We start from the raw sequence: 7427 nt of genomic DNA on the forward strand, positions 1-7427 counted from the left end.
CAGTGACACAGCCCAAAAGGGGATGCTCCCCGGCGTGGGAGGGGTGTGGGGGGCGTCTTTTCACTGGGTGTAGCTGGGCTGTAGGGACTCTGTCCTTTTATCATGGTAAATTGTTTGCTTTCTGCCTTCTATTGACGTACGTACTAAAATTATACGCTCAGAAAAAAAAAAAAGTTTGCAAACCACCCAGCGTCTGATTGAAAGCCGCAGGAGGCAGGAAGGGCGCCCAGGTTAATAGCTCCCTCCGCTATTATAACCTTCGAACACGGTTATGACTGGGGATTGCGACACGTACCGCAGGGCAGATAGCAAATACTGCTTCATGTCTTGGCACCCTGCACCTCACCTGGCCAGGGACACACATGCGAAAGATCGGAATAAATGTTAGATATGGTGGGAGGTGAGCGGGGGGCAGGAGATTTACCCATGCGCTGACCAACAGCATATGGAAACAGGGAACTTGGAGTCTAGATCATACGGTGTTTGTGCGCCCTTGCATCTCAGTACAAGTGGTTAAAGGGAAAGGCAAAGCTCTGGCTGATGCGGATGGGTGTCTGCCGGCTGCCCAGGAGCAACAGGCCTGACCTCGGGAGAGGGGTCTGTCCCGTGGGGCTCTCCTGGGCGTGGGGAGATGCCCAGGGATCAGATGGAAACCTCATTGTGGTCGTGATCCATGTTTAAGCAGACGCCGTGCCAAAACCTGGAGGCACCATCAGACCGATGAGAGAAAGATGCTGAGTGTCAGAGGGTGAGGACCGTCACCGTGGGTGGGTGTGGGTGGCGACCAGAGTCCCCCGCGCCGCCCAGGTACATGCAAATTTATCTGAATATTTCCAGCCTAGAAACAACATTTAAGCTTTCCAGTGAATGTTCTGTCTTTCATAGGCAAAGTTCCATAGTGCTCATCGAGAAGTGGATTTATGAACAGAAAAAGACGGGGCATAGCCTAGATACAGGAAATTACTTTCGATGTCATGTATTCCCATAGCTGTATTATGGAAAATATTATATAGTCACTGTTTGTATATATTTCTGTATTTATAGATTGTAAAAATGTCTCTGGCACTGAGTTGTGCCGCTGGTACGTTGGGATGGAGCCAGTACCACACTGTGTGGGTTTGCCGTGGTGCTTAAAGAGTGACCTGGGAGGTGTGAAGGACTGCAGCTCTCTGCAGTACACACATACACACATATAATGTCTAAACATTCGGCTGCAAACTCATAAGTATTTAAATTTGCAGATGCAGCTGCAAAGAGGGAAAACTACTCCTTCAAGTGTCTCTCAGAAGCCTGTAGAAGATACAAATGTCGGCAAGCTGGTTTGCTAAAAGCCGAAACCTTGGCAATACTCATGGCTGCTGCTGCAAACACACCCAGCCACGGCGACCAGCTCTGGTTAGTGCACAGACTTCATCCCTGACTCTTTGATGTGTCCCCTTGGGGTCTCTATCCAGAGAGATTTCCTAGGAGAGGAAAACACAACTGCAAAGAAAAAAATATTCTCTGCCATCCCAGGCCTGAGTTCCTTCTCTCTCCTCCTGAACATCAGCCCGTGTTTTGCTGCAGACAGAGGTGTTAAATCACTAATAGAGTCCAAATGCAGGGACAGATTATTTTAAACTTTTCCCCACTGCCCTTTCCCCAGAACCATTGTGATCTCGTTCCGTACGTCACGTTTACTGGACCAGCAAATGCTGGAAGATGTTTTAGTTCTTATCTCGGTTTGAAAACCATCCCTTGGCCAGTTCCTTCCCGGATCACGCATCTCCCCACAGCTCCTGGAGCTATTCTCAAAGCCCAAAGGATCAATTTTTTTTCCCCAGGGAGTCCGACCAAGTTTTACAGCCGCCTCTGCTGATGCCCTGGCTCCCAAACCGCACAAAAGCCGTGTCGGTCTCGTTGCTGATGTGTTCATGCTTTGTGTGTTTGGAGGTGGTGAAGCTTCACAGATCCCCCGTTCGACACAGCCTGGGTTTTTGGGCAGTGCTTCCCGCAGGTGATAACACGGGCTAGCCCCGGCATCCTGTGATGAGGCCAGAGAAGCAACGCACAAGAGCTCTGGGGAAGCTTTGTGTCCTCGTGGCTTTCCAAGACTAGCTAAGAACAACTTTGAAATCCTTTTTTAACACAGTTGTTAGGTACTTCTCAGAGTGTCTGGACCCAAAATTTATTCTTCTATCAAGAGATCATGATTTTCTTGTAGTAGTGCCGTTTTTCATGCCAGCTGTCTGCCAAGCTTTCTCCGAACGGAAGCCTTCAGGTCATTCCACGTGGTACATAAGGCTTCAGGGTTTTACTGAGCATTAATCAAGATTGGTGGTATTGTGTAATTTACTGGAACTAAAGCTTTCCCTGAACCTTTATCTGAAGGTGAAAGGCACTCAGAAGTCTCCTGGGTTGATGACGGGTAGAAGCAAGAAACAAACGTCCCAAAGCCAAGAGCTGAGACCAGGATCTCGACAAGCTTGGGGAGGAGCCGGCGGGGATGCTCCCCGATCACCGGAAGGTCTGTGCGTTCAAGGGCATCTATGGACAGCTCCAACAGAGCAGACGGCATCTTCATTTTCATATGTTGCCTTTAAGGCTTTTTTTCCCTATTTTTGGGAGGCGTTCGGTGCTCGCCAGCTGTCTGTGCCTCCACGAGCGGAGCTGAATGAACACTATTTTCCACTCCCATTGTCTCTCCTGGCTAAATGCTGTTGCTGTGCTCATACTTTTATGACCACGGAGCCGGTACTCTGCACACACCACCACTCATGGCCCTACTATTATGCTTTTGGCAGGAACATGTTGGGTTTTTATGGGAATTAAAAAGCAAGAGTGAGAGAGAGAGAACCTGAACCAAAGACAACATAAAGGGCCATATTTTTTTGGGTAGAAGCCCAACAAAATTATTAAACAGCTCAAAGTGGAACAGAAAACTCTCTCTGAGCTGAGAGACACCCCACTCCAGCGGTTATTTGGTGCCCCCATGGAGAAAGGAAAATACTCCAAGAGGAGATGCTGGAGAAGGGGGATGGACCGACCCCGCCGGTCGCACAGGACAGCGAGTTGGAGCTGGAATTGGAGAGTGTTTGTCCCAGGCTGGCTGTGTCCATGGCTCTCCCCTTCCCTCCCACCCCTGCGTAATGCACTCATCCTCCTTACTCCCGAAGCTTTCCCGTGCTGTATTGCCAAGGAGAAAATCACTGTTGAGAATGATCAGCACCATCCCCGGGACCCCAGCCTGGGGCATCAGCTCTGAGGTGGCCCCGGCTCCGGCTGCAGAGGGTCCTGCCAGCAGCCCACTCGGCTCTTCTTCCCAGGCTGGGGGAGGAGATGGCAGAACCCCAAAAGCTCAGAAATTGCTTTCTGAAGAAAAAAAGGACTTAAAAAGAGAGTTAAATGTGAATGTTAACTTTAAGCAGGTCCCACTGAACGCCGGTGGCTGGAGTGCTGCAGCGCACGTGCTCCTCGCAGCGAGAGCAGAGATCAGCCCTGTGCGGGATGGAAAAGCTGGGAAATTCTGAAAAGTTTGGGTTTGGTTCCAGACTTTATCACCGACTGCTGCTGCTGCAGCGGCCAAACCAGCGGCTTTGATGTGAAATCCCAAACTCTGCAAGCATCTGCCTCTGAACATCGAGGGCTGGTTCTGCTGCCAGCAACAGGCGAGCTCCGTGCGAGCTCCAAAATCAGAGTGTGCTGGGGGCCATGGAAAAGGAGGGGGGTCCTCTTCCCTTCCCGTTTTTTTTGGGGGGGACTGCTAATGGCCCAAAGGTTTTTTGCATGTCTGGATTGCTGGGTCGCACGCAGACTGGGCTGTTTGTGGCTTCAAGGGTACTTTTGTGGCTCTTTTGTGGCTCCTGTGACACAAATTTAGTGGCCAGCCAAGGCTGACCTCCCATCAGCACCGCGAGCACCCCGGGTTTTTGGTAGCAGTCTCGGTGGAGGAGCCGAGCAGGGAGGAGCTGCACCGGGTCCCGCTCCGGGCACGTCCCTCTGCCCGAGGACTGTCCCTGCGGTGGTCCCCAGGGGCACCGACCCCATTCCTGTTCTGGCCACCCCTCTGCACACAGGCAGTAGCCACAGACCTCGAGGATGGGAAGTTGTTGCTTCTCAGCTGGAAGATGAGCATCTTCCACCACCATCCACAAACCTCCATCCAGGCAAACTCATTAGGAGCTTAATGAGCTGTGTCGTCAGAGCCTGCCGAGGTTACCCAGACCAGAGTGGTGACAACTGGGGCACACGGAGTCCCTTATCCTGTTGCTAAAATTTCTCTGCCTGTTGCTCTTTCCTGTCCATCTCTCCAACACTTCCTCTCTGCTCCGTTTTCTTCAGACTCCTCCTGACTCACTTCTATAGATCCCTTTTCCTGACATCGGTTGCAGGAGATGCTGGTGGACCCCAGGGCAGTGGCTGCAGCTGAGGATGCTGGATCGCCAGCACAGCCTCGTCACACCCTCAGATGCCCAAATCATGCCTCTGTCCCACAGGCTGTCCGTGAGGTGACCAGCTAAGGTGAGCCTAATTTTTCCTTACATATAAAATACCTGGCTACTATGCAGAGGAAACTAGAAGTCTCTCACCTGCCATGGGCTAAAACGAGATTGGAGGCTGACTCAAACATATCAAAATTGTCCTTGGCTTTGGATACAATCCTGGATATAGGATTGGAAAGAAATGTTCCGGGTGGCCTCTGTTCAGCACCTCTTCAGAACACGTGTGGACCCTTGATGAAAAGTGCAGCTCATCACCGTTGTCATCTCGATGATGAGATAAAGATCGTAGAGAAAACGTGGAGGAGGCGAGAAGCCAGCAAAGCCCAGGAGCCTTTCAAGGTTTTGTCTGACTTCAGCTGATGAGATCAGTGTCTTCTGAATCAGGCTCTGGGGAGTTCAGTGGAAACACTGCAGTTGGTTTCACTTTGGAAAGTGTTATTTTCTCCATTAAAGCAGAAATCGTGTTTCCTCCCGGGTGTGGGACTCAGCTGGGCTCAGCCAGCATCGCCTCCCGGGGGGCTCGGTTCCCAGCCCCTCCGCCGACTGCAGCCACTTCCCAGGTGGGTCAGACACTACGTATGGAAACGGGAAGCACTTACAACAGGTAGAATATTTTTAAGGAATTCAGGCTCTGGCTTTCCTCCGCCCATCACCTGTCCCAAAGGACTCCTGAAGTGCCCTGTGCTCAGTACCACGGAGGGACAGGTACAGCTCTGGGGCCATACGAGACCTGCCTCTCTCGGATAAACAGGGATTTTATTCATCACAAATTTTAGAGATCTATGGCGTGGGATGGAGTCCTCCCCCAGGAAAGGATTAGAGACCAGCACGAGCTTTCCTGTGCACGGGCTGCTCCGGGAGCGCAGGTCTGGGGTTATCACCGGCACGGTCGGGCTGCGGGCGCTGCCTTCCCTTCGAGGGGCTGGCGGTGCAAGGCACGGTGCAAATTCCTCCCACTATGGAGCCTCTTAGAAGAACTTAATAAATGATTAGGCAAAGCATACGGTAAATATGTAATAGATCATTTTGTGCATGTCAGCAGAAAGCATTGGCTTGTTCCTAGTCAGTGTTTCTGGCAAGGTGATTTTATCTCCAGCAATACGATTAACTGCTTAATGAAATATTTATCAGTCAGGTTCTACCCTTTGCAGGTGGAATATGTGGTATAAAGTCTCACCAAAACTGTAGAAATTAATTTACCTAATGCCTGCTGTCACCATCTCCTGCTCTCCCCCAGCAAACACAGCCATTCCAGTTGGCTCACACTGGATTTGGGTCAGGTAACACACGTAAATGTGCAGCTTTGAACAATTTGCTGAGTGGGTGTCACTAATTGCAAGAGCGAGCGAGTTCTTTGCCACAAACAAGCTGATGAGAACCCCCAGGAGCATCCCGGTAAAGACAGATGACGAACCGGCTGCGTCCTGCGCTGGAGGAAGGGATGGGGGTGTTCACAGGGCAAACCACAGCAGGGGTTGACCCATCCCTCCAAAGCAGCATTTAAAAATAAATGACTGTGCTAGAGACGGGCATCTGGCTCCAGGCAAAGGGAGAAAACCCTACACACCTCTAGAGATGTCCTAGAGGAAGCCCCACAGCAGTGGGCATGGCCAGCCCTGGGGAAACGCACGGTCAGGGGCAGGTCCAGTGAAATGTCCCACCAGGCTGGTGACATCTTCCGGGAGACGGGAAAACAAAGTGATGATGTGCTTTGTAATTACCTTCCAGCCTCACCCACCTCCCCACCCACACCCCTTTGCAATCTGGTGATTACCTTAATTACAGTTCCAGCTGCAGGAGCCGGCCAGCCTGGGTGCAGGGGCTTTGCTGGGAGGGTCTCACCCCACGTGTCCCGTCTGGGCTCAGACCAAGACCCCGAACACCCACGCGAGCAGCGCTGGCTGCGGGAGCAAATCCCATTGCCTCACGCGGGGGATCTCAGCGCTCGCTCCTGGAGCAAGCCAGCTGCGTGGGACCCGCTGCACGGAAAGAACAGGATGGGTGGAGAATCCCAAAAGCTCAGGCTCTCCAGCGAAGGATGAAGGATGGGATGGAGGATGTGTTGCACCAGAGCACCCAAGGGGACACCTTCGGGCTTTTCAGGGCAATAGAACACAATTGCCCCACTACTGGGATGAGCATGGGGGTGGCTGTTGCTCCCCTGTCCTGTCCCTGGTTCCCTCCCTCCCCAGGCATGGTGCTCATCTTTATTTTAAGAGAGCACCGCGTGTTCCTTGGCGAGGCCGGTCCGTTCAGTGCAGGTGGGTGCTTCCATTGCAGCGTGCTCAGTGCTGGAGCTGGGGCTCTTCCTGGGGACTAAGGGGCTGAGCGAGGACTGTGGGCACAGGGTGGGACGTGAAGCCCCAGCTGTGACATGCTGGTGCTGGTGGGGGGTGACAGCAGGGACCAGCTCCGGGGCCAGTGCACCCCATGTTTGCTCCCCTCTTCCCCGGGGGATTCACTCCCACCTCCACCTCTGCTGCCCCAGCAGCTCTTGTAGTTAGCACAGGTGTCCTAATTACAAAAGGCAATTAGTAGAGTAACACCAAGGGCTGCCTGCCACTTCCCAGTGCCCTTCCCCGTGCAGGCTCCTGCTGGGACCACCAAAGCACCGTCCCCTCTCCTGAGCTGTGCTGCAGCGCTGCTTCCCAGCACCTCGCTTGTGTGAACAGAAACCCGCCGGGAGCAGCCACTAACATGTGCCATGAGTTTCCCAGTCCTCATGGGCTCACCACTGGCACCTGAGGAGGGTGGCTCTGGGCTGCCAAGGCTGCGGGGGACCCAGGGACAACGCGATGGGGGCAGGTACCTGGTTTTGGGCAGCGGGTGGTTGAGTGCAGGGCTGTGCGGACTGCTCCTCCATGGGGAAAAGTGTCCGGAGGGAGCGGAAACCACAAGGGATGCTGTAAAAATGACTTAATTGTTGGTGGCTGAAATGTTTTGTGG

Source organism: Pterocles gutturalis, unplaced genomic scaffold (assembly GCF_000699245.1).
Source record: "Pterocles gutturalis isolate BGI_N339 unplaced genomic scaffold, ASM69924v1 scaffold2195, whole genome shotgun sequence".
Taxonomy (NCBI): Eukaryota; Metazoa; Chordata; class Aves; order Pterocliformes; family Pteroclidae; genus Pterocles; species Pterocles gutturalis.